This window comes from Oncorhynchus gorbuscha, linkage group LG03 (assembly GCF_021184085.1).
Source record: "Oncorhynchus gorbuscha isolate QuinsamMale2020 ecotype Even-year linkage group LG03, OgorEven_v1.0, whole genome shotgun sequence".
NCBI lineage: Eukaryota > Metazoa > Chordata > Actinopteri > Salmoniformes > Salmonidae > Oncorhynchus > Oncorhynchus gorbuscha.
The window spans coordinates 31,462,746-31,489,003 of NC_060175.1; the positions used below are offsets into that span (position 1 = coordinate 31,462,746).

Here is a 26,258-nt window from a genome sequence, read left to right on the forward strand (position 1 = left end):
AAATATGGGGTGTGGATTCTTTCTGAAGGCAATGTAGTTAGTTTAAATGTTACATGATAACCTTAGATGGTTTGTACAGCATCTACAGAAAAACTAGCCAAATAAAGTGTTACAGCAGAGAGAACAGTCTATGGCTTGGGTGGCTGAACTCTTAAACCATTTTTGGGCTTTCCTCTGACAGCGCCTGATATAGAAGTCCTGGATGGCAGGGAGCTCAACCCCAGTGATGTACTGGGCTGTACTCCGCACCCTCTGTAGTGCTTGTGGTTGTGCCCTCCGCACAACTGTGTGGGTGTGTGGGGACCATGTTAATGCCCTAGTGATGTGGACACCAAGGAACTTGAAGCTCTCGACCCACTCCACTACAGCCCCATCGATGTGGATGGGGGCGTGTTCTCCCCTCCATTCCCTGTAGTCCACGATCAGCTCCTTTGTCTTGCTGACATTGAGAGAGAGGTTGTTGTCCTGGCACCACACTGCCAGGTCTCTGACCTCCTCCCTATAGGCTGCCTCATCGTCGTCGGTGATCAGACCTTCCACCGTTGTGTCTTCAGCAAACTTGATGATGGTGTTGGAGTCATGCGTGGCCATGCAGTTGTGGTTGAACAGGGAGTACAAGAGGGTACTAAGCACACACCCTTGAGGGGGCCCAGTTTTGATGGTCAATGTGGTGGATGTGTTGTTACTGTACCTACCCTCACTGCCTGGGGACGGTCCGCCAGGATCCAGTTGCAAAGGGAGGTGTTCAGTCCTAAGGTCCTGAGCTTGGTGTTGAGCTTGCAGGGGTCTATGGTGTTGAATGCTGAGCTGTAGTCAATAAACAGCATTCCTTTTGTCCAGGTGGGTGAGGGCAGTGTGGAGTACAATAGAGATTGAGTCATCTGTGGCTCTGTTGGGGCAATTGGAGTTGTCTAGGGTGTCTGGGATGATGGTCTTTCAAAGCATTTTGTGGCTATAGATGTGAGTGCTACGGGGCGAGAGTCATTTAAGGAAGGTTACCTTGGAATTCCTGGGCACAGGGACTATGGTGGTCTGCTTGAAACCAGTTGCTATTAAAGACTGGGTCAGGGATAGGTTGAAAATGTTAGTAAAGACCAGCTGGTCAGAGCTGATCCGCTAATAGGATGGTCTAGAACCCACCCCCTTACCCAGATAAAAATTCATTGGTATATTATAATCCGATCACATTGCGAAGTCATGATGAGGGCAAAAAAGTTCCATCCCACCTGAACAGGTTGAAATTCCAGTCATTTTTTAAAACAGCTCTTACACAAAAAGAGCATTTTCATTTTCACAATTTCAGAGTGTAATTTCGACCACAATTTTTTTTTTTTAACTGCACCGCCCCTTTATGAATGTTTAGGGTTAGACACAGAATCCATGTGAGATCAGATTCCAGCTCTATATTGCTTTGACAATGACCTCTTGTTTAAAAAAAAATTGGAACTAACATGCAGTCTAACTCTACAAAATAAATAAATAAAATCCTCCACCTGTGTAATCAAGCAACTCACCATCTCTCCATCCCTAGCCCAGGGCCTGCCATTCTGGAGGTACTTCCCCTGGTTCTGCCTCTTTTTTCTGTCCCCCGTCTGCAAACTTGCACAATAATGGTTCAGGGGGCACTGTGGGGAGAGGAACAGATTAAATCAGAGGGTGAATTCAATGGGAGGCTAGGAATAATAATCCACTGGAAGAGTTGAGAGGTAAAGCCAGGAGCCTGGGATCAGAGACCAAGGACTTGTTCAGACAAAAATCCTAGCCCCTAACCTCTTAGTTTCCTTAGACAGATGGATTGCCTCCAACAACGTAACAATGCTCCAGCTTATATGTCTTTAGAAGTTCCAGCATCAGTTGGGACAGAGAGGTGTTGGAAATGGGACGTGCGTCTCCTGTGACGTCACTGCTGTATCTGCTTTTGCCCAATAGCTAAACGGTAGATTCTAAGTGGGATCCTTGGTACGTCCATACCCTAACCTTAACCCCAACCCTCACACTAACCCTAACCTTAACCACCACCATAACCTAACCCTTTTTAAAAAATGTACTTCAATGGGGTGATGTCACAATCCCACTTGTACTTTTCCCTAGCTAACCATGAGCAAAATTCCTGCCCGCATTTTAAGCCCCACCTACGATTTGTTGGGAGATTTGTCTGTCTGAAGAGAACGTTCATCGGAACAAATGCTTTTCCTTTTTCGAAATGTCCAAGAGATTTAGACATCCTCCCCAGACATAGTGCTCCTAGGTCCGGGTTTCCAAGACTACTAACCTCTAGATACGTGTGGAGATCTGTGAGGATTTAATAGGTTTAAGCAATATCGTGTTAGCTCTACCTTTAACTCTGATAGACTTTAAAAATAACACCCACAAATCTAGAAGTTTCAACTACTTATTATTATGCAACTGGTTCCACAGACTTTTTTTCCTTTACTCAACTTTTCTCTGTTACCTGAACTTAACATATTTAGTTGGTCCAAATATGAGAAAACATAGGCAAAAATTCTGTCAATTTAAAAGTATGTGTTTGCTCAATTTGTCTTGTACTGTATGTTCATTCAATTAGGATGCTCTCATCTTATCTATGAACATAGACAGGGCTCCAACTCCTCTAGCTCCACAATGAGATATGGTGCAGGCCAGAACGCAGGCTGTTAGCCAGCCTGACAGCTTAGTGGAGTCTGCCACTAGCACAGGTCAGTGTAGCCAGCTCAGCTATCCCCATTGAAACCGTGTCTGTGCCTCGATCTAGGTTGGACAAAACTAAACATGGCGGTGTTGACTTTAGCAATCTCACTGGAATAAAGACCTACTCCATTCCTGTCATTATTGAAAGAGATTGTGATATCTCACATTTCAAAATAGGGCTACTTAATGTTAGATCCCTCACATCCAATGCAGTTATAGTCAATTCACTAATCACTGATCACAATCTTGATGTGATTGGCCTGACTGAAACATGGCTCAAGTCTGATGAATTTACTGTGTTAAATGAGGCCTCTCCTCCTGGTTACACTAGTGACCATATCCCCCGCACATCCCGCAAAGGCGGAGGTGTTGCTAACATTTACAAAACCAAAGCTAGAGCTTCTACTCATCAAATCTATGCAGCCTACTAAATCACTATTTCTAGGTACTGTTTACATGCCTCCTGGGCCATATACAGCGTTCCTCACTGAGTTCCCTGAATTCCTATCGGACCTTGTAGACACGGCAGATAATATTCACATTTTTAGGGACTTTAATATTCACATGGAAAAGTCCACAGACCCACTTCAAAAGGGTTTCGGACCTACTCACTGCCACAGTCATATTCTGGACCTAGTTTAGTCCCGCAGAATAAATATTGTGGATCTTCATGTTTTTCCTCATAATACTGGACTATTGGAGCACCATTTTATTATGTTTGCAATCGCAACAAATAATCTGCTCAGACCCCAACCAAGGATCATCAAAAGCCATGCTATAAATTCTCGGACAAGTGAAAGATTTTGTAGATGCCCTTCAAGCTTCCAGAAAATTGGAAAGGAAATGGTGCTACACCAAACTGGAAATCTTCTGATTAGCTTGGAAAGGCAGTCCCGTGCAGTATCGAAGAGCCCTCACTGCTGCTCGATCATCCTATTTTTCCAACCTAATTAAGTAGAATTAGAACAATCCTAAATTTTTTGATACTGTCGCAAAGCTAACTAAAAAGCAGCATTTCACTTCAGCAGTGATAAATTCATGAACTTCTTTGAGGAAAAGATCATGATCATTAGAAAGCAAATTATGGACTCCTCTTTAAATCTGTGTATTTCTCCAAAGCTCAGTTGTCCTGAGTCTGCACAACACTGCCAGGACCTAGGCTCAAGGGAGACGCTCAAGTTGTTTAATACTTTATCTCTTGACACATTGATGAAAATAGTCATTGCCTCTAAACCTTCAAGCTGCATACTGGACCCTATTCCAACTAAACTACTGAAAGAGCTGTGCTTGGCCCTCCTATGTTGAACATAATAAACAGCTCCCCATCCACCGGATGTGTACCAAACTCAGTGAAAAAAAAGTGGCAGTAATAAAGCCTCTCTTGAAAAAGCCAAATGTTGACCCAGAAAATATAAAAAACTATCGGCATATATAAAATCTCCCATTCCTCTCAAAAAATTTATAAAAAGCTGTTGCGCAGCAACTCACTGCCTTCCTGAAGACTAACAATTTGTTTTTATTTAATTTTAATTTTATTTACCCATTATTTTACCAGGTAAGTTGAGAACTGAGAACACGAACCTGCACTCGTGAAGGTGGTAAATGACCTTTAATGGCATCAGACCAAGGCTCTGCATCTGTCTTCATGCTCCTAGACCTTAGTGCTGCTTTTGATACCATCGATCACCACATTCATTTGGAGAGTTTAGAAAGTGAAATTATTCTCCACGAACAAGTTCTGGCCTGGTTTAGATCTTATCTGTCAGAAAGATATCAGTTTGTCTCTGTGGATGGTTTGTCCACTGACAAATCAAATGTAAATTTCAATGTTCCTCAAGGTTTTAGGTCTGTTGTTTTCACTATATATTTTACCTCTTGGCAGAGGTGTGGACTCGAGTCACATGACTTGGACTCGAGTCAGACGCGAGTCACAAATATGATGACTTGCAACTCGACTTTAACACCAATGACTCATGACTTAACTTGGACTTGAGCCTTTTGACTCAAACTGACTTGATGTCCTCCTCAAGCCCAAATATAAAAAATGATGCTATTAAAAAAAGTGTGCAGCGCATCAACTCTTCATTTAATGGATTACAGTTTGAAATGATACCCAAAATTATTATTTTTGGATGTAAATACTACGCTGTATCAACAAAACACTAATTGCAACTTGCAAAACATACAGGAAGAAAATTACAGATAGAGGCGCAACAACTTCCAACCTCGTTCGACATTTGAAGCTGCACAAAGAATTGTAAGTCGTGGCTAATATAGCCGATATAGCCTAATACAGCTATATATTTTTATACTTTACTGGTGTATCATGCAGGCTAACATAACGTTAAATCAATGAGCCTCCACACAGTCAGTCAGTGCGGGAACGTGATCATTGTACCCAAGATTGAGCTACAACTGGCTCGGCTGTTGGTAGCTTAAATCCTGCCTGATGTTGCTGTTCCTAAGACCATTGACATACGTTAGCCTACTGTAACCACACAGAGAGAGTGTGTGTGTGTGTGTTAAGGTTGGATGATTGTGTACAAGCCTACATCGCCCAACTGCGCCCCATAGCGATCCTCGATAGTCGATCACTATTGAGGGGGGGGGGGGTGTCATGGCTACCCATGTATTTCCATGGAAATATCATGTTTATTTGGAAAGTAATAAATATATAGATATTTTTTAAAGCATTCATGATTTACGTAAATGTAATATACAATTACTCATTACTCTTGTTAAAAATATGAAATGGTATTACATTTGGTGAGGAGCACATTATGACCTGTTTAGGACTCAAAACTCAAAGTTTAGGACTTGAGACTTGACTTGCCTGTCTTGACTTGGAACTTGACTTTGGACTTGAGTGCTAAGACTTGAGACTTACTTGTGACTTATATAACAATGACTTGGTCCCACCTCTGCCTCTTGGTGATTTCATTAGAAACATAATGTTAGCTATGCGGACGATACACAGCTGTACATTTCGATGAAACATGGTGAAGCCCCAAAATCGCCCTCCTTGGAAACCTGTGTTTCAGACATAAGGAAGTGGATGGCGGACAAAAACAAACAAAACAGAAATGCTAGTTCTAGGTCCCAAGAAACAAAGAGATCTTCTGTTGGATCTGACAATTAATCTTGATATTGGAACAGTTGTCTCAAATAAAACTGTGAAGGACCTCAGCGTTACTCTGGACCCTGATCTCTCTATTGACGTACATATCAAGACTGTTTCAAGGACATATTTTTTCAATCTACGTAACATTACAAAAATCAGAAACTTTCTGTCCAAAAACGATGCAGAAATATTTAGCCATGCTTTTGTCACTTCTAGATTAGACAAGAGGTCGACCGATTAATTGGAATGGCCGATTAATTAGGGCCAATTTCAAGTTTTCAAAACAATCGGTACTCTGCATTTTTGGACACCATACATTGCACTCCACGAGGAGACTGCGTGGTGGGCTGAATACCTGTTATGCGAGTGCAGCAAGGAGCCACGGTAAGGTGCTAGCTAGCATTAAACGCATCTTATAAAAATATATATATAATCACTAGTTAACTACACATGGTTGATGATATTACTAGTTTATCTAGCTTGTCCTGCGTTGCATATAATCGATGCGGTGCCTGTTAATTTATCATTGAATCATAGCCTACTTTGCCAAACAGGTGATTTAACAAGCGCATTCGCAAAAAAAGCACTGTCGCTGCACCAATGTGTACCTAACCATAAACATCAAAGCCTTTCTTAAAATCAATAAACAATTATATATTTTTAAACCTGCATATTTAGTTAATATTTCCTGCTAACATTAATTTATTTTAACTAGGGAAATTGTGTCACCTCTCTTGCATTCTGTGCATGCAGCAGTTTGGGCCGCCTGGCTCGTTGCGAACTGTGAAGACAATTTTTTCTTAACACAGACAGCCAGCGTCGACAAACGGGGGAGGATTTAACGAAAGCGTATTTTCAAAAAAGGATAATCATTGCATGAATGTACCTAACCATAAACATCAATGCCTTTCTTCACTTTTTTTGGGATAGGTGGCAGCATTTTCACTTTTGGATGAATAGCATGCCCAGAGTGAACTGCCTCCTACTCTGTCCCAGATGCTAAGATATGCATTTTATTATTATCATTGGATGGAAAACACTCTGAATTTTCTAAAACTGCTTGAATGATATCTGTGATTATAACAGAACTCATATGGCAGGCAAAAACCTGAGAAAAAAACCAAACAGGAAGTGGGAAATCTGAGGTTTGTAGTTTTTGAACTCATCCCTATTGAATACACAGTGGGATATTGGTTATGTTGCACTTCCTAAGGCTTCCACTAGATGTCAAGCGTCTTTAGAATGTTGTTTCAGGCTTCTACTGTGATGTGGGACCCGATGAGAGGTCTTTGAGTCAGTGGTCTGCCAACAGCCTCGTTCTCAGTCAAGCGCTTTCACTTGAGAGGTAGCTCTCGTTCCATTGCTTTTCTACAAACAATGGAATTCTCTGGTTGGAACATTATTGAACATTTATTATAAAAACATCCTAAAGATTGACTCTATACTTAGTTTGACAAGTTTCTTCGACCTGTAATATAACATTTTGAACGTTTTGACCAAATGGACCAGATCGCGCATAAATTGGGCATAAATGGACATAAATGATGGACATTATTGAACAAAACAAGAATTTATTGTGGAACTGCGATTCCTGGGAGTGCATTCTGATGAAGATCATCAAAGGTAAGTGAATATTTATAATGCTATTTATCAATAATGTTGACTACCCAACATGGCGGATATTTCTCTGGCTGGTTTGTGCTCTGAGCGCCGTTCTCAGATTATGCGTTTTCCGTAAAGTTTTTTTTAAAAATCTGACACAGCGGTTGCATTAAGGAGAACTGTATCTATATTTCCATGTCTAACAATTGTATTTTCATCGACATTTATAATGAGTATTTCTGTGAATTCATGTGGCTCTCTGCAATATCACTTTTGGAACTACTGTTTTGGAAATACTGAACTTAAAACGCCAATGTAAAATAAGATTTTTGGATATAAATATGAACTTTACCAAACAAAACATACATGTATTGTGTAACATGAAGTCCTTTGAGTGTCATCTGATCATCAAAGGTTAATGATTAATTTTATCTCTATTTGTGCTTTTTGTGACTCCTCTCTTTGGCTGGAAAAAAGGCTGGGTTTTTCTGTGAGTTGGTGGTAACCTAACATAATCGTTTCTGGAGCTTTCGCTGTAAAGCATTTTTGAAATCAGATGCTGTGGCTGGATTAACGAGAATTTTATCTTTAAAATGGTGCCTAATACTTTTGAGAAATTTGATGTATGAGATTTCTATTGATTTGTATTTGGCGCCGTGCAATTTCATTGGCTGTCGGCGAGGGGTTCCGCTAGCCCTAGACAGGTTAGAAGAAATTCATGTTAGCAGGCAATATTAAATTAGGGAAATTGTGTCACTTCTCAAGCGTTCATTGCACGCAGATTCAGGGTATATGCAACAATTTGGGCCGCCTGGCTCGTTGCGAACTAATTTGACAGAATTTTACGTAATTATGACATAACATTGAAGGTTATGAAATGTAACAGGAATATTTAGACTTATGGATGCCACCCGTTAGATAAAATATGGAACGTTTTATTTTTGAAATTATAGTTTACGGATTTGACCATATTAATTAGGGATAGGGCTGTCTACTGCCCCCGCTGGAGTAATTGCGTGCCCATGGTAAACATAATTATTTTTTGTCAAAAGTTGCTAATATATGCAAATAAAAAATATTATTGAATAGAAAACACTAAAGCTTTTAAAACCGTTTAAATTGTGTCTCTGTGTAAAGCAGAACTCTCAAAATATGCATTCTCCCAAACTATCTCTTCTCATCTGAAAACTTGGGCCACCTTTGACGTCATCACAAACACCCTCCACAAACAGTTACAGCTCCCAGAACAGTCTCCACGGGTTCAGCGTGATCTCAGCTTTCAATAGGGCTTGTCATTGTGAGAATCGCCCGCTCGAGAGAGTTTGAGCACGCGGTATGCTCCCAGTCAATCAAAAACAGCTGTCACTTTTCTGTGTGCAGTGGTCAAGTCCTCTCTTTCTTCCAAGATCGATTGAACGGTGCCTGTGTTTCTGTTTGTTCTCAAAATTGCTGTACACCTTTATAACATGTTAAAGCTTGATTATGAAGTTAGTTTGACAAGTTAACTAGACATATAATATATAATTTCAACGTTTTGGTGCGCAACTACTTCAATTTTGCGTAAATTTCGACCGAAATGTGGGTATTTTGAGAACCGAAAGACGTAGACTTGAAAACTAAACACTGGTTTGGTAAGTATAATCCCTTCCAGGTCGTTTGATGGAAGAACAACAAAGGTAAGGGAATATTTAATGTATTAATTTTGGGTTTCTGTCGACTCCAAGATAAAGGAGTCATTATGCTACTGTGGGAGCGCCGACTCCATATTATAGTCTAGTGAACGCAAAATGTAACGTTAAAATTAAATGTAACAATGCAATTGCATTTAGAAGAAGTGTATCTTGCTATACATATGTAAAACATGCATATTTAGTCAAAGTTTATGATGTGTATTCCTTGTTAGCTGACGTTATCTGCCGGGGCTATCGTCATTTCTCAGGACATTTGGGTAGCATTTTTTGAACGATGCATCATTGTAAACAGAGATTTATGGATATATATAGCATATTATTGAAAAAAAATGAATGTACTGTGTAACATGTTATATTACTGTCATCTGATGAAGATTTCTACTTTCCAGCAAACCGGAAAAGCACTAAATAAACTTCAGTTAGTGCTAAACACGGCTGCTAGAATCTTGACTAGAACCCCACAAAATTATCATATTACTGCAGTGCTAGCCTCTCAACACTGGCTTCCTGTTAAGGCTAGGGCTGATTTCAAGGTTTTACTGTTAAACTTTGCAGTATTACATGGGCTTGCTCCTACCTATCTTTCCTGCCGTACATACCTACATGTACGCTACGGTCACAAGACACAGGCATCCTTATTGTCCCTAGAATTTCTAAGCAAACAGCTGGAGGCAGGGCTTTCTCCTATAGAGCTCCATTTCTATGGAATGGTCTGCCTATTCATGTGAGAGACGCAGACTCTGTCTCGACCTTTAAGTCTTTATCCTATATCTATCCTACCCTGCCTTTCTAAGGTCTTCGAAAGCCAAGTCAACAAACGGATAACCGACCATTTCGAATCTCACCATACCTTCTCTGCTATGCAAACTGGTTTCAGAGCTGGTCATGGGTGCACCTCAGCCACGCTCAAGGTCCTACACGATATGTTAACCGCCATCGATAAGAAACATTACTGTGCAGCCATATTCATTGATCTGGCCAAGGCTTTCGACTCCGTCAATCACCACATCCTCATCGGCAGACTCGACAACCTTGGTTTCTCAAATGATTGCCTCGCCTGGTTCCCCAACTACTTCTCTGATAGAGTTCAGTGTGTCAAATCGGAGGGTCTGCTGTCCGGACCTCTGGCAGTCTCTATGAGGGTGCCACAGGGTTCAATTCAAGGACCGACTCTCTTCTCTGTATACATCAATGATGTCGCTCTTGCTGCTGGTGAGTCTCTGATCCACCTATACGCAGACGACACCATTCTGTATACTTCTGACCCTTCTTTGGACACTGTGTTAACAACCCTCCAGGCAAGCTTTAATGCCACACAACTCTCCTTCCATGGCCTCTTAAATACAAGTAAAACTAAATGCATGCTCTTCAATCGATCGCTGCCTGCACCTGCCCGCCTGTCCAACATCACTACTCTGGACGGCTCTGACTTAGAATATGTGGACAACTACAAATACCTAGGTGTCTGGTTAGACTGTAAAATCTCCTTCCAGACCCACATCAAACATCTCCAATCCAAAGTTAAATCTACAATTGGCTTCCTATTTCGCAACAAAGCATCCTTCACTCATGCTGCCAAACATACCCTTGTAAAACTGACCATCCTACCAATCCTCGACTTCGGCGATGTCATTTACAAAATATCCTCCAATACCCTACTCAACAAATTGGATGCAGTCTATCACAGTGCCATCCGTTTTGTCACCAAAGCCCCATATACTACCCACCATTGTGACCTGTATGCTCTCGTTGGCTGGCCCTCGCTTCATACACGTCGCCAAACCCACTGGCTCCATGTCATCTACAAGACCCTGCTAGGTAAAGTCCCCCCTTATCTCAGCTCGCTGGTCACCATAGCATCACTCACCTGTCGCATGCGCTCCAGTATGTATATCTCTCTGCTCACCCCCAAAACCAATTATTTCTTTGGCCGCCTCTCCTTCCAGTTCTCTGCTGCCAATGACTGGAACGAACTACAAAAATCTCTGAAACTGGAAACACTTATCTCCTCATTACCCTCATTAGCTTTAAGCACCAGCTGTCAGAGCAGCTCACAGATTGTTGCACCTGTACATAGCCCACCTATAATTTAGCCAAAACAACTACCTCTTTCCCTACTGTATTTATTTATTTTATTTATTTATTTATTTTGCTCCTTGGCACCCCATCATTTTTATTTCTACTTTGCACATTCTTCCACTGCAAATCTACCATTCCAGTGTTTTACTTGCTATATTGTATTTACTTTGCCACCGTGGCCTTTTTTTGCCTTTACCTCCCTTATCTCACCTCATTTGCTCACATCGTATATAGACTTGTTTCTACTGTATTATTGACTGTATGTTTGTTTTACTCCATGTGTAACTCTGTGTCGTTGTATGTGTCGAACTGCTTTGCTTTATCTTGGCCAGGTCGCAATTGTAAATGATTACTTGTTCTCAACTTGCATACCTGGTGAAATAAAGGTGAAATAAAATAAAATAAAATTGAAGACTCATCTCTTCAGTAGGTCCTATGATTGAGTATATTCTGGTCCAGGAATGTGAAGGTGAACAGAAAGGCACTGGAGTGACGAACCACCCTTGCTGTCTCTGCCTGGCCGGTTCCCCTCTCTCCACAGGGATGCTCTGCCTCTATCCCTATTACGGGGGCTGAGTCACTGGCTTACTGGTGCTCTTCCATGCCGTCCCTAGGAAGTGTGCGTCATTTGAGTGGGTTGAGTCTCTGACGTGATCTTCCTGTCCGGGTTGGCGCCCCCCTCGGGTGCGTGCCGTGGGGGAGATCTTTGTGGGCTATACTCGGCCTTGTCTCAGGGTAGTAAGTTGGTGGTTGAAGATATCCTTCTAGTGTTGTGGGGACTGTGCTTTGGCAAAGTAGGTGGGGTTATATCCTGCCTGGTTGGCCCTGTAGTCGGACGGGGCAATCGTGTCTCCGGACCCCTCCTGTCTCAGCCTCCAGTAATTATGCTGCAGTAGTTTATGTGTCGGGGGGCTAGGATCAGTCTGTTATATCTGGAGTATTTATCCTGTCTTATCCAGTGTCCTGTGTGAATATAAGTATGCTCCCTCTAATTCTCTCTCTCTCTCTCTCTCTTTCTCTCTCTCTCTTTCTCTTCTCTCGAGGACCTAAGCCCTAGGACCATGCCTCAGACTACCTGGCCTGATGACTCCTTGCTGTCCCCAGTCCACCTGGTCGTGATGCTGCTCCAGTTTCAACTGTTCTGCCTGTGGCTATGGAACCCTGACCTGTTCACCGGACATGCTACCTTGTCCCGGACCACCTGTTTTCGACTCTCTCTCTCTACTGCACCTGCTGTCTCTAACTCTGAATGATTGGCTATGAAAAGCCAACTGACATGTACTCCTGAGGTGCTGACCTGTTGCACCCTCTACAACCACTGTGATTATTTTTATTTGACCCTACTGATCATCTATGAACGTTTGAACATCTTGGCCATGTACTGTTATAATCTCCACCCGGCACAGCCAGAAGAGGACTGGCCACCCCTCAGAGCCTGGTTCCTCTCTAGGTTTCTTCCTAGGTTTTGGCCTTTCTATGGAGTTTTTTCTAGCCACCATGCTTCTACATCTGCATTGCTTGCTGTTTGGAGTTTTAGGCTGGGTTTCTGTATAGCACTTTGTGATCTCAGCTGATGTAAAAAAAGGCTTTGTAAATACATTTGATTGATTGATTGATTGATTGATTGATTGGTTGATTGATTGATTGATTGGAGGGGGAATGATTTTCAATTGAGAAAGGAGTGAACTAGAAACGATCATTTTTGACATCTTACCTAAATAAAAGACTGTGTGTCAACGTGTATAAAACAAGTAAGTTGAAAACATTGTATGTTATAAGCACTGTCTGTGTGTAACTAGGTCCACAGTCATTTTTGGGGGTAACATAATAATCAAATTTAAATAAATAAAAATTCTAGACAAATTAAATAAACACATTTATGTTTTCACATGTTGAAGCTAAGTTTGGGCCAACTAAAAATGTTAAATTCAACGAACATTTTGACCGAAATGTTTAGTAAACAAACAAGAAATACAGTGGAACTAGTTACTTAATAATATTTAGTTGAAACAACTATATTTTCTTTTATAGTGTAGGCTAGATTGAACTTTTGCCATATTGCTTATATCGGTCCAATCCTCTCAGATCTCCACACATTTGTAGGGGGTAGGGGATAGCGATTGTTTCTGGCATGGTGGAGAACACATAGATGAGACAGGTAGAGAGATCTGCTCACCTGGAACTCCTGGTAGAGTCTTAATGAATTTGCCATTAAAATGTTGAATAATGGCTTCACACTTCTCTGTGGACTCCATCCTGAAACAAAGTCAAACATTCAAGTCCATTAGACCCCAGTGTGACCCTTGTTGTGGCTGATATAGCATGTAGGGAAGAGATGGGTAAATTGAACACATTTGTACATTCAGCATCACTCAGCCAGGGGGAATATAGTATTCTTTCTAACAAATACACAGAGTGTACAAAACATTAGGAGCATTAGGACCCATGTCAACCAAACAGTTTGCCAAAAAGCACCTGGAAGCAACTGGATGATCATCAAGACTCTTGGAAGAATGTTCTATGGACAGTTGAAAGTCAGTCAAAAGTATAACATTCTGGACGACATGGGTCCCATTATGACTGGCGAAAACCAAACACTGCATTCCACTGTAAGAACCTCATACCAACGGTCAAGCATGGCAATGGTAGTGTGATGGTTAGCGTCTTCAGGAGATCAATAATCAGAGCAATGAATGAATGAGAAATCTCTTGCATGTTATCATCACAAGCCTGACATTTTTAAAGAGACAGTGTACAATTGTCAATGTAATGCATCTCCTTCGGAAAATTGTGCTTTTACACAATGTAGAAACCTAATATTCCACAAATGATTTAATCATTTCAATGACAGGTATTTGTATCAACATTTTAGCTTTTATAATAAATGCATGTCTTTACAGTGTCAGATATTAGTTTCTAGTGCATACCATGTGCTTAAAAAGTAGCTAGAATTCATATAGGACCAATATAGGACCAATGCCATGTGGTGCTCCTAACTTTTTAAAGTTGGGAGGAACAGTGTTACCAATGAAAAATGCTCATTTATAGCCTTGGCTACAAGGATGCACTTCATTCTGTTTAGGACCTCATATTGAAGCTTATAGAGACCCCAACTGATTTACAGAACAATCTTAAAATAATGACTTAGGTTTAGATACAAGCATCATGAAACCTCTAACACTATACATTCATTTGACTTAGGTTTAGATACAAGCATCATGAAACCTCTAACACTATACATTCATTTGACTTGGTGAAAATCTGTTTTTTGGACCTAACCATTTTTTCATGTGGTTTCTTCCTTCACTGACTCCATTAAATAATGACCTCTTCCAAAATATTTGGTCAAATTATTAATTTTGGTTATGATTTCCTAGATACAAGGGTGGCTAAACTTACCGCCTAGGTTCAACTTACCCCTCTCTGTTAATCAGTGGTGTAGGAGTGCCTGGAGAAGTGGGTATATTCTTATTTGGCAAAAAAATGTGTACTGTGCAAGGTTAATATTAGGCCGACCATTGAAACAGATGAATGAGCCTGTCAACTGAGTCAGAAATTCACAGGTTTCTGATTTGTCCTTAATTATTTTGTTTCACTGTCTATATTACCATCCAACCTTTTTATTCCAGTAAATAACATGTTGGATAAAAACAATTGCACGACAGGCCGGACTGAAACAGCAAATTAGTCTGTAAACTCACCAAATGTCGACAAAAACAAATACGCTAGACAATGTGTGTCGTTTTGTGTCTGTAAAATTAATTATGCGAGAAATGGTGGTGGACACGCTTTTAGGAGCAAACATTGATATAGCAACTATCATATTGAAGTAAATTTAGAGTCACGCGATGACATGTTGTGTGGTACTCCCATTTAGACTCGGGAAAGTATGCAGTTTATTAGGCTACAGATTAAGTATGTTACAATGAATTATTCGGTACATGATCGGAATTTAACCGCAAAATAAATGTTCATGTGTACTACGTCATCACACATAGGCTTTTACCCACAAGTCAGTTTGATGGAAGCACATCTCTGGTGGGAAAATGCACATTTTATGCTGATGTTAGGATATTCGCATTAAACTCTTTTGGCAATTTGATTGAAACCTAGATAAATTCACAGTTTGTTTTATAGAAAAACAACAAAATTGCACAACAATGCTTAAACCACATCAGGACACCACTTTTGAGATCTGAGAAAAATCCAAGAAATATAGATTTTTGAGTGTAGTTACCCTTTAATTAAAGTGTGTAGGCACCTAGCACTGTTGTTTGATGGGCGGTGTTTCTGTAGCTCACATGAGATGGAGTTTGTAGAACAAATGGCCACTGGATTGATGCAAATAATCATATCATTCTGCCAGGTAGACTACTTTGTAGCTAGTTAACATTTAATAGCGAAGGTTTTTGGGAAAGCCTTTCTATCTACCAGAAGATGTTTAGGCCTATCATTAGCATCAGCATAATTTTCACTCTCCTCTTCTATTGGTTGTCAAATCAACTTTCTTTCATTGTCTAGCAGCCAAAAGCATTATCCTAGTCATATTAGCAACCCATAATAGTTGTTGCATCTTTAAATCTCTCCTCTTTCAAATTTTCGAATTAATATTTCCATCTATGTCCATGAAACCGTTCACATGTGCATTTTAGAACAGTGTTTTCCCACAAATTGCATTTTGGAATATTCACGTGTTGGAACATGCATGTGTACTGTAGGCCTAACGCCATGGGCACATTGCTGTGCTTAGAATAAGAAGAAATAATAGTTTATCAGAATGTTAAGCTAAACATTCTGATCTGTTCCATAGGTATTTTTGATTGAAACAACGTATTCCTCCACTACACTACTTTGATATGCATCAGGGGGATTAAGAAGTGAGTATACGCAATGCCCAATAAAAAAGTGGGTACATGCCATATTCCTGCATAGACCCTCCACTACACCACTGCTACTATTGTAACATGTAGTTTTAGCTGCTAGTTTAACACGTTGCCAAAGATGCTACTGGTGTAGCACGTAGTGTGTACCTGGCGAAGCCAACGCCACGGCTGATCCCGTTGGCATCGCGGAGGATGCGTGTGGAGATGACCTGGCCGAAGGACTTGAGCATGCTCTCCAGCTCCTGCTCGTCCATGGACACAGGCAGGTTGGAGATGTACAGGTTGGTGGGGTCCTGCTCCTGTTGCTGCATAAGGAAAACAGACAGACAGGGTAAATCAGACTCACAGTGTGTAATCACAAACAAAGAGGTTTTACATTCACTGTTTAAATTCTGTTAGATATATTTGTGACGTCATGGTCATGAAAGATATACGATATAACAAATGAGTATTCTCAGTGGTTTATGACTGAATGTGGGTTGTATGTGAGTGCTTTTGTGAGTACAAGAGCACTTTTCACCTCTTAAAAACACATTCAGCTACTAGGAAATCTAACCATTATAATGCAGGAAAAGTATGTGGAAATGTGGAAGGACTGAAAAAGAGCCCAGACCAGGAGAATGAATAAAAGAGGAATGAGAGAAGATTCCGATTCCAGAGCTCAAAAGTGAAACCTTATGAGACTATGTAGAAACATACAGGAAACCAGGCGTGAAGTTTAGAGTTAGCACAACAACAGGAGCTTGGCAACCGGGTGAGTCGGGGCTGGGCCAAATGCAGGGAGAGGAGGGGAGGAGGGATGGAAGAGGGAGCTTCAACAAACAGGGGAGAGGAGAAAGGCAAGTAATATTCAGAAGGAAGGGCATGAAAAGGGGGAGAATTGAATGATGGGGGAGGAGTGGGTTTGTTCATATGAGTTGTGCTTCTATCTGACAACCTGCTGTAACTGAAGAAGGTAAAGGAGAAAACTAGAGGGGGTGGGAGAGACTAGGGGGAATGAGGAGCATTGAAAAGCAAAGAAAATAGAGGGGGGTAAAGTGGGAGAGCAGATAGAGGAACTACAAAAGCGTCTGACTGTACAGTATTTTCTCCCTGTCTCATGCAAAGGTATCTCTCTCTCTCCTGCTACAGTATTTCCCACAGTCTCTCTTTCCCTCTCACAAAGGGTTTTACGCAACATTTGAGAGAGCATGAGGAAACAACAACTTGTTATGATATGTGATAGTGAATATCAGGTTACCAGGTTCATGCCCCAGGGAGTAATAGAGAGGATATGAGCTAAGGTTTAGATACAGTGTTTAAAGCTAGCATTTCAGTCAAGTATAAATTACAGATCAACATAAACCTCGTCACCACCAGTCAAAAACACCATCCACACAAGTGACACCACCCCATATGACTGCACTACATCCCGCTGTTCCCTCCATTTCCATCTCCCTCCTTTAGGACAGAAACTGAGCCAAAATATAGGTTCATTCAACAGACCAGTAAGTCCACACTTATCTCTGTTGATTCATAAGCAAAGAGTCAGCTTGATCCTAAGTCAAATAGACAGGAGAGCCGAAGAACACAAACTGGAGCTTCAGTTTGAGGTCTAAAGTATTGCGCTACATAGGGAATAGGGTGCATTTGGGACACACCCTCAGTTTGCACAGTTCAGCAGGAGTTGAGCTGGGTGTTGTACCATGCTTGTCACTTTGTTGATCTGACAATGAGGAATTCCTGGGTGGATTTATGGTACGGAAGCATGTCAACACACAGCATCCTGAAACACTTCTCAATGTCACATTGTGTTGGCCTGTCCTCACAATACATATAAATCTCCTTAAATTAACCAGGATTCAACGTGAGGGAAAGTCTCATTTCTGGGATTTAAACCACATTGGTGGTTAAGGAGACACTTCCTTGTTACACAACTCAGTGGCACTGTGACCAGTCATATAATTTAGATAAGACTGACTGATCTATCTAATCCTGTTCTGCATGCGGGGACAACATCTCTTAAACTGTTCCTCTGATGCTGATATTCAAATTATGTCTGGACCACACCCAAGCACACCACATGTGAAATGAAATCTCTTCATTGCTCTTTCTCTCTTTTTATCCAACTCTCCCTCTCTATTTTTTCTCTCTCCCCTGGTGACACACAACCCCGGAGTCTTGCTCAGTATGCATCTAATGTGACGAGCTGGTGGTGAGTGTGAGCTGACGTCTGTACGCAGAAAAGAAGGCTCTCTAGAAATCAAAGAGCTGTTGATTTATATCACTTTCCATTATTTCCCTGTCCCTCCCCACCAAGCCCAAAGACAGCCCATAAACAGACCCATAAACAGTCACATAAACTGCCCCATAGACACCCCCTTAGGCAGCCCCATAGAAAGCCCACAGCCAGCCCCATAGGCAGCCCATAGATAGCCCACAAGCCAGCCACTAAACAGCCCCATAGTCGCCCCCGCAGGCAGCCCTATAGAAAGCCCATAGCCAGCCCAATATCCTGCCCAATAGCCACCCCATAGACAGCCCCAAAGCTAGCCCCAAAGCCAGCCCCATAGACAGCCCCAAAGCTAGCCCCAAAGCTAGCCCCATAGACACTCCTCTGTAGAGACAACTGACTGGCTGGGAGTTATGATAACGCTCAGCATGGCCCACACTGTTAAAGAATCAACACACTGGAAACATTGTCACGTTCTGACCTTAGTTCCTTTGTTTCCTGTGTTTGGCCTGGTATGGTTCTCAATCAGAGGCAGCTGTCAATCATTGTCCCTGATTGAGAACCATACTGAGGTAGCCTGGTTTCACCTTTGAGTTGTGGATGATTATTTTTCCGTTTCAGTGTTTGCATCATTCGGGACTGTTTCGGGTTTCATTTTGATTCTCTTGTTCTTTTGTATTTTGTATTAATTTTCCATTAAATGACATTATGGATACAAACCACGCTGCATTTTGGTCCACCAATCCTTCCTACTACTCCTCCTCCTCTGAGGAGGAAGAAACCCATTACAAACATGACAACAACATGACCCACATTCAGTGACAGTACGTACAAGGAAATAACCTGACTAATGCAAATATATTTTACTTTAGTGTCTGATTTCATATTTAGAGAGATACTGTTTAAATCAGGGATGAACAAAACAGGGTGGTCATCACTGTGAGTGTCTGTGGTTTTCTCCTTGCCTTTTAATCACAGACTGAGTTATACCTGGGTAACCTAACAACCCATAAGCCCAGCTCAGAAGGCCAGGCCATGATGCAGAGCAGCTCACTGTAGCTCACAGGCCCAAAATGACTTCTAATAGGGCACTCTCCACTGTTTTGGCCACTACCAACTTCTCAGTTACAGTAGCAAGAAAAAGTATGTGAACCCTTTGCAATTATCTGTATTTCTGTATAAATTGGTCATAACAATCTTCATCTAAGTCACAACAACAGACAAACACAGTCTGCTTAAACTAATAACTCACACATTATTGTATATTTCTTATCTATATTGAATACATAATTTAAACATTCACAGTGTAGGTTGGAAAAAGTATGTGAACCCCTAGGCTAATGATTTCTACAAAAGCAAATTGGAGTCAGGTGTCAGCTAACCTGGAGTATAATCATTGAGACGAGATTGGAGATGTTGGTTAGAGCTGCCCTGCCCTATAAAAAACACACAGAATTTGAGTTTGCTATTCACAAGAAGCATTGCCTGATGTGAACCATGCCTCGAACAAAAGAGATCTCAGAAGACGCAAGATTAAGAATTGTTGACTTGTATAAAGCTGGAAAGAGTTAAAAGTATCTCTAAAAGCCTTGATGTTCATCAGTCCACGGTAAGACAAACTGTCTATAAATGGAGAACGTTTAGCACTGTTGCTACTCTCCCTAGGAGTGGCTGTCCTGCAACGATGACTGCAAGAGCACAGCGCAGATCTCAATGAGGTATTAAGAAGAATCTTAGAGTGTCAGCTAAAGACTTAAAGAAATCTCTGGAACATGCTAATATCTCTGTTGACGAGTCTACAATACGTAAAACACAATACAAGAATGGTGTTCATGGGAGGACACCACAGAAGAAGCCACTGCTGTCCTAAAAAAACATTGCTGCACGTCTGAACTTCGCAAAAGAGCATCTGGATGTTCCACAGCGCTACTGGCAAAATATTCTGTGGACAGAATAAACTAAAGTTGAGTTGTTTGGAAGGAACACACAACACTATGTGTTGATAAAGTATGGGTATAGCTTTAAAACACTGAAGTGCATTATGGGTAACGCAGTAAGTTAACTTTTGGGTTTTGAATGCAATATTGTGTGATGAGGATGTAGCCGTACGTACAATAGCCCACTATTTTATTTTGTCATTCAGACTACCTCAAATGATGTACAAGTTTTAATAAAAGTGAACTATTTCAGTGGAATTCCAGACTAACTCGTCATTAGTAGCGGATAAGATCCCCAAATGTGGGAATTTCCCCAGAGCATCCGTAAATTGCCCTGGCCCCGGAGCTAGCAAGTGAAGTCTCCCCTGAGCCATCCTGACTACGGTCTGGAGGCGAGGAAGGAAAGGCAACATACGTGTGGAGAAAGAAAGGCTCAGCACACCAACATCAAAACCTCATCCCAACTGTAAAGTATGGTGGAGGGAGCATCATGGTTTGGAGCTGCTTTGCTGCCTCAAGGCCTGGACAGCTTGCTATCATCAATGGAAAAATGAATTCCCAAGTTTATCAAGACATTCTGCAGGAGAATGTAAAGCTATCTGTCCGCCAATTGAAGCTCAACAGAAGTTGGGTGATGCAACGGGACAACGACCCAAAACACAAAAGTAAGTCAACGACAGAAAAGCTTCAACAGAAGACAATACGCCTTCTGGAGTGGCCTAGTAAGAGTCCTGACCTCAACCCGATTGAGATGCTGTGGCATGACCTCAAGAGAGCGTTTCACACCAAACATCCCAAGAATATTGCTGAATGGAAACAGTTTAGTAAAGAGGAATGGTCCAAAATTTCTCCTGACTGTTATGCAGGTCTGATTCACAACTACAGAAAAGGTTTGGTTGAGGGTATTGCTGCCAAAGTAGGGTCAACCAGCTTTTAAAATCAAGGATTCACATACTTTTTACACCCTGCACTGTGAGTGTTTACACCGTGTTCAATAAAGACATGCAAACATATAATTGTTTGTGTGTTATTAGTTTAAGCAGACTGTGTTTGTCTATTGTTGTGATTTAGATGAAGATTACATTTTATAACCAATTTATGCAAGTCCAGGTAATTCCAAAGGGTCACATACTTTCTCTTGCCACTGTATACTGTTTATGTAAGTTAGACTATTGTGTTCTAACTTCTATTACAGTGAGTGCTTGGATACATTATCTGGGTAGCAGGAGGAGTGATTAGATGGACCCTGATTTTCAGTTGCAAGGCCCGTCTTAATTCTGAAGTTAGCGTATTAATTCCTGTGCTGCTCCATCTTTGCTCTGTAGTAGTGAAGTGACTTGGACCCTGTTGCAGGGCTGGGTTGGAGGGATTGTAGTCCTACAGTTTTTTATTTTATTTTTATTTCACCTTTATATAACCAGGTAGGCTAGTTGAGAACAAGTTCTCATTTGCAACTGCGACCTGGCCAAGATAAAGCATAGCAGTGTGAACAGACAACACAGAGTTAGACATGGAGTAAACAATTAGTGCCAGCCCCAGGCCCAGATATAAAACCCAGGCAGGCACAGGCCAGCTCATTGTCATTGTCATTGACGGCGGGTGTGGTGGCACCCTTCCCGGGGCCCTCTCAATGGGGGGCCTGAGAGGCACAGAGGGATAAGCTTAATGGGCCCACAACAGTCCCTTTGACTGCAAACACCCACACAAAGAGCTCAGCACAAGGCCCACAGCAGGAGCCGCTTAGCAGGACACACATATTGCTAGCCACACAAAGGAGGAGGGAAAGAGGGATAGTGGGATGGGTGAAAATGGGCAAGGGGAGATGTGAGAATAGAGGTGAAGAGGAGAGGAAGAGTGAAGAGAGGGCAGAGGAGAAACAACCAGTTCCATTCCATCTGATAGACTTCCTGTTCTCCTCAGATGCTGTGACCTCTTTACCCTCCCACCCAGCCAACTGCCAGCTAACTAAGATCTTGAGAAGGTGCCAAGAGAACACTTATCACCATTCAGGCCATAACAACATACAGTATAAGAGCTCACCTTTGTAACCACTGGGAATGTTGGAGGGAGTGTGTTTGCATGAACACTGTCTCTCCTTTTTGTAGTTCAATATAGATGCCAACATGGCAGAACTAACTGTCAATTCCCTATCAAATCAAATCAATTATTTGAAAGTTCAGGTTTGCTGAACACTCCCACATAAAAAAATACTGCCGTTTATTATAGAATTCTACAGTACTTACTACAGAATTCTATAGTAAACTGTAGTATACTGTAGAATAGTATACTACACACTGTAGTATCCCTCGATCATGTGTAGTACAATGTTGTAGTATACTGTAGGATACTATAGTAAATACTACAGTAATATCCGGAAAAAAAACTGTAGTCAATACTACAGTAATGTCTGCAAAAACACTACCCTTTTTAATTTTTTGTATATTTTTATTTCACCTTTATTTAACCAGGTAGGCTAGTTGAGAACAAGTTCTCATTTGCAACTGCGACCTGGCCAAGATAAAGCATAGCAGTGTGAACAGACAACACAGAGTTACATATGGAGTAAACAATTAACAAGTCAATAACACAGTAGAAAAAAAGAGAGTCTATATACATTGTGTGCAAAAGGCATGAGGTAGGCGAATAATTACAATTTTGCAGATTAACACTGGAGTGATAAATGATCAGATGGTCATGTACAGGTAGAGATATTGGTGTGCAAAAGAGCAGAGAAGTAAATAAATAAAAACAGTATGGGGATGAGGTAGGTAAAAATGGGTGGGCTATTTACCAATAGACTATGTACAGCTGCAGCGATCGGTTAGCTGCTCAGATAGCAGATGTTTGAAGTTGGTGAGTGAGATAAAAGCCTCCAACTTCAGCGATTTTTGCAATTCGTTCCAGTCACACTATAGTAAATACTAAAGTATTTAATTTGCATATACTCTGCCCATTCCCCTATATTGCAATCTGTGCCACCAATATCTGAAAAACCGACATGCAAAGTATAGATCATATATGATGTTCCCTACAAGTTCTAGAAAAGAGCAGAAGCGCTGAACTATCCGTTCAGACCCCAGTCCTACCTACATACAGGTTAGGGTAAATCTGCTCTTTTAGTATTTCTCCAGTAGGTTTCCTGAAGGAGAAAGCCTCCACTTCTATGTCACAGAAAATAAAACAAAAACACTATAGTAAATACTACAGTAATGTCCGCAAAAACACTACAGTAAATACTAAAGTATACTACAATCCAGAAAACAGTACATTAATTACTATAGTATATACTACAGTTTTGTTATAGTTTTCTTTATACTATAGCTAACTGTAAATACTACAGTATACTACAGTAAATACACTACAGTGAATACTACAGTAAAGTCTGCAAAAACACTACAGTGAATACTATAGTATTTATACCATAGTATACAATAGCATTTTGTTCATATGAGTTTGGCAAAGAAATAAAGAAATTGAGGATGTAAGGAGTCACATTGATGTTGTGATTGAACTCCTAATAGAAACGTTTATAACAGGTCATGTGTGACTGTGAATATATAAAGTGTGTGTGTGGAGTTGATGTAAATGAGTGTGTGTCTTACCTTGGCCATCTGAGCCTGGGCACCACTGGACTTCAGGGAGGTCACTGCTTTCTGGGCCGCTGTCGGACTGTCAAAGTCCACAAAGCCATAGCCTACACAACACATATACACACACATTTTTATATTTGTACAAAATGTTCATGATTGATAAGTAAGATTGTAATTCAAATGGCTGTTAGATTAACTACAGGTGTTTAAAGTCTAAAGACAATCTGTAAAATGTCTAAAGTTTAGTGGATTTATAGATTTATACAGTATATTAGTAGACCTGTAACCAGACTAATACTTTAACATTATATTATATAGCCTAATACCATCAAATATTGTATAATGCAGTTGGGATCGAGTTTGAGTCCATAAATCCATGAGCTTGTTTAAGGAGACACAGTTAACAACACAACACTGGACACTAACACTATCTTTCCAGGTTAAATGTAAATGGCATCTGTGCCATGAACCAAACAACCTGTTGAACTCTGAACTCTCACCTTTGCACTTGTTGGTGGTTTTGTCCAGGATGGCCTTGGTGGAAACAATCTTCCCATACCTTCAAAACAAAAACACATAAACATGACATCATCAGACCATATGAGGAGGGGGTGACTATCGGACATTTTGTGTATCCTCCCTAACATTTAGACATAAACACTTCCTAATGCTGGGTAATTATGCATGCGCACACACACACACACACACACACACACACACACACACACACACACACACACACACACACACACACACACACACACACACACACACACACACACACACACACACACACACACACACACACACACACACACACACACACACACACACACACATCAGACCAATAGGCAAGCAGTACGTAATTTTGAAACGTATTAAAAGCCTTCGTTGTTTTTCACGTAGTAAAATCCAGGTGAAGACTAACAAATTGGTATTTACTTTTATCCAGGATTGCAATTTTCACTGGGGATGGGGGGGACATGTCCACATTCTGAAATTGCATTTTTGTCCCCCCCAGTTTAATCATTGAATGTGATACAAAATAAGGCAACGGTGTGCTTCAGGACCATGCAGATGCCTCCGAGCGGTCGGGTAGGCTGACAGGATTCAGCCGACAGGATAAAAAAACAACTTCTAAAACCTAAGTTGCGCCCCTGCTTTTATCAATACAGAAGCAAATCACTTCTACTGTCCATCAAGTGTGGCTGAATTTCACTCTCACAGGTTAGAGGTCAAATTATACAAAGTATCGTATCAACATGCTCACAAGGCACGCCACTCTGATGATGATACAAATGTAAAAACAGCCAGGGCTCATGGGACATGAAACAAACAAACAAATGTAACAACTTTGCTTGCTCCCAAACCCAGAGGCACAACATCAGTTTTGCTGTTCAATGTATTATCTGGGTGAATATTTTTCTAAGTGCACTGGTGCTACCAAATAAAAATTTGAGGTCACACAACGAATATTTATGAACACAGCAAATATTTATGAACATAGCAAATATTTATGAACATAGCAAATATTTATGAACACAGCAAATATTTATGAACATAGGCCTATTCGACCAAAATGGTGGCACATTAGAGAACTGACTGTCTAATGTGACACAGACTGTCCTGTATAGAAGGAAAAATATAGCAAAACATAATAGAGTTAATTAAGGTGTTGGCTTGACAGTCGCTGAACCCAGGTTTGAATCCCGGTCGGGGCTACCCCCCAAATTTCCTACAATATAAACAAAGAGCAGTAGAATAGGACATTTAAAGGACTGCTTAGTAGTATGCAGTGTAACTTTACAGTACAATGGTATAGGATAGTGAAGTAAAATGGATGTCAGAAGTGGGATTCAAACCTACGCCTTCAAACCTACGTGGAGACTGTGGCCTGAACGCAGCGCCTTAGACCGCTCGGCCATCCTGACTTCTGCTAGTCAGAGAGAGAGAGGTCCTTCCCTCCACTGTCTCTGTGTAATGCAGTCAGCGAGGGTGGCTGGTGTTCCACAAGCTGGCCCTAACAGAGTACTGGGGTGGAGTGTAAAGTGTAACTGGATCCTTCACCCCTTCCTGTCCCCTCTCTCTTTCTCAACTGTCCTCTGCTCCCACACTCTCTTTCCACCTCTGGGTCCTAAAGCATGGCCGTTAGCCACACATGAAGTTGCCCCTAAACTCTGACACAGAGTCAGATCTTCTTTCATTCCTCTGTTGGTTAAAACCTCTGACTCCCCATCCCGCATGAGGGAGTGTAATCATCGACTGACACTAATTAGCATAATGCAACGGACATAAATATTCCTAGAAAATATTCCTATTCATGAAAATCACAAGTGAAATAGATTGAGACACAGCTTAGCCTTTTGTTAATCACCCTGTCATCTCAGATTTTCAAAATATGCTTTACAGCCAAAGCTAGACAAGCATTTGTGTAAGTTTATCGATAGCCTAGCAT

At 41.1% G+C, this 26,258-nt stretch overlaps 2 pseudogenes; one reads left to right on the forward strand and one right to left on the reverse strand.

The window, feature by feature from the left end:
- LOC124031222 overlaps window positions 1–26,258 on the reverse strand; it is a 64,337-nt pseudogene that overhangs the window by 12,156 nt on the left and 25,923 nt on the right.
- Window positions 23,314–23,370, forward strand: LOC124032468 (annotated as a pseudogene).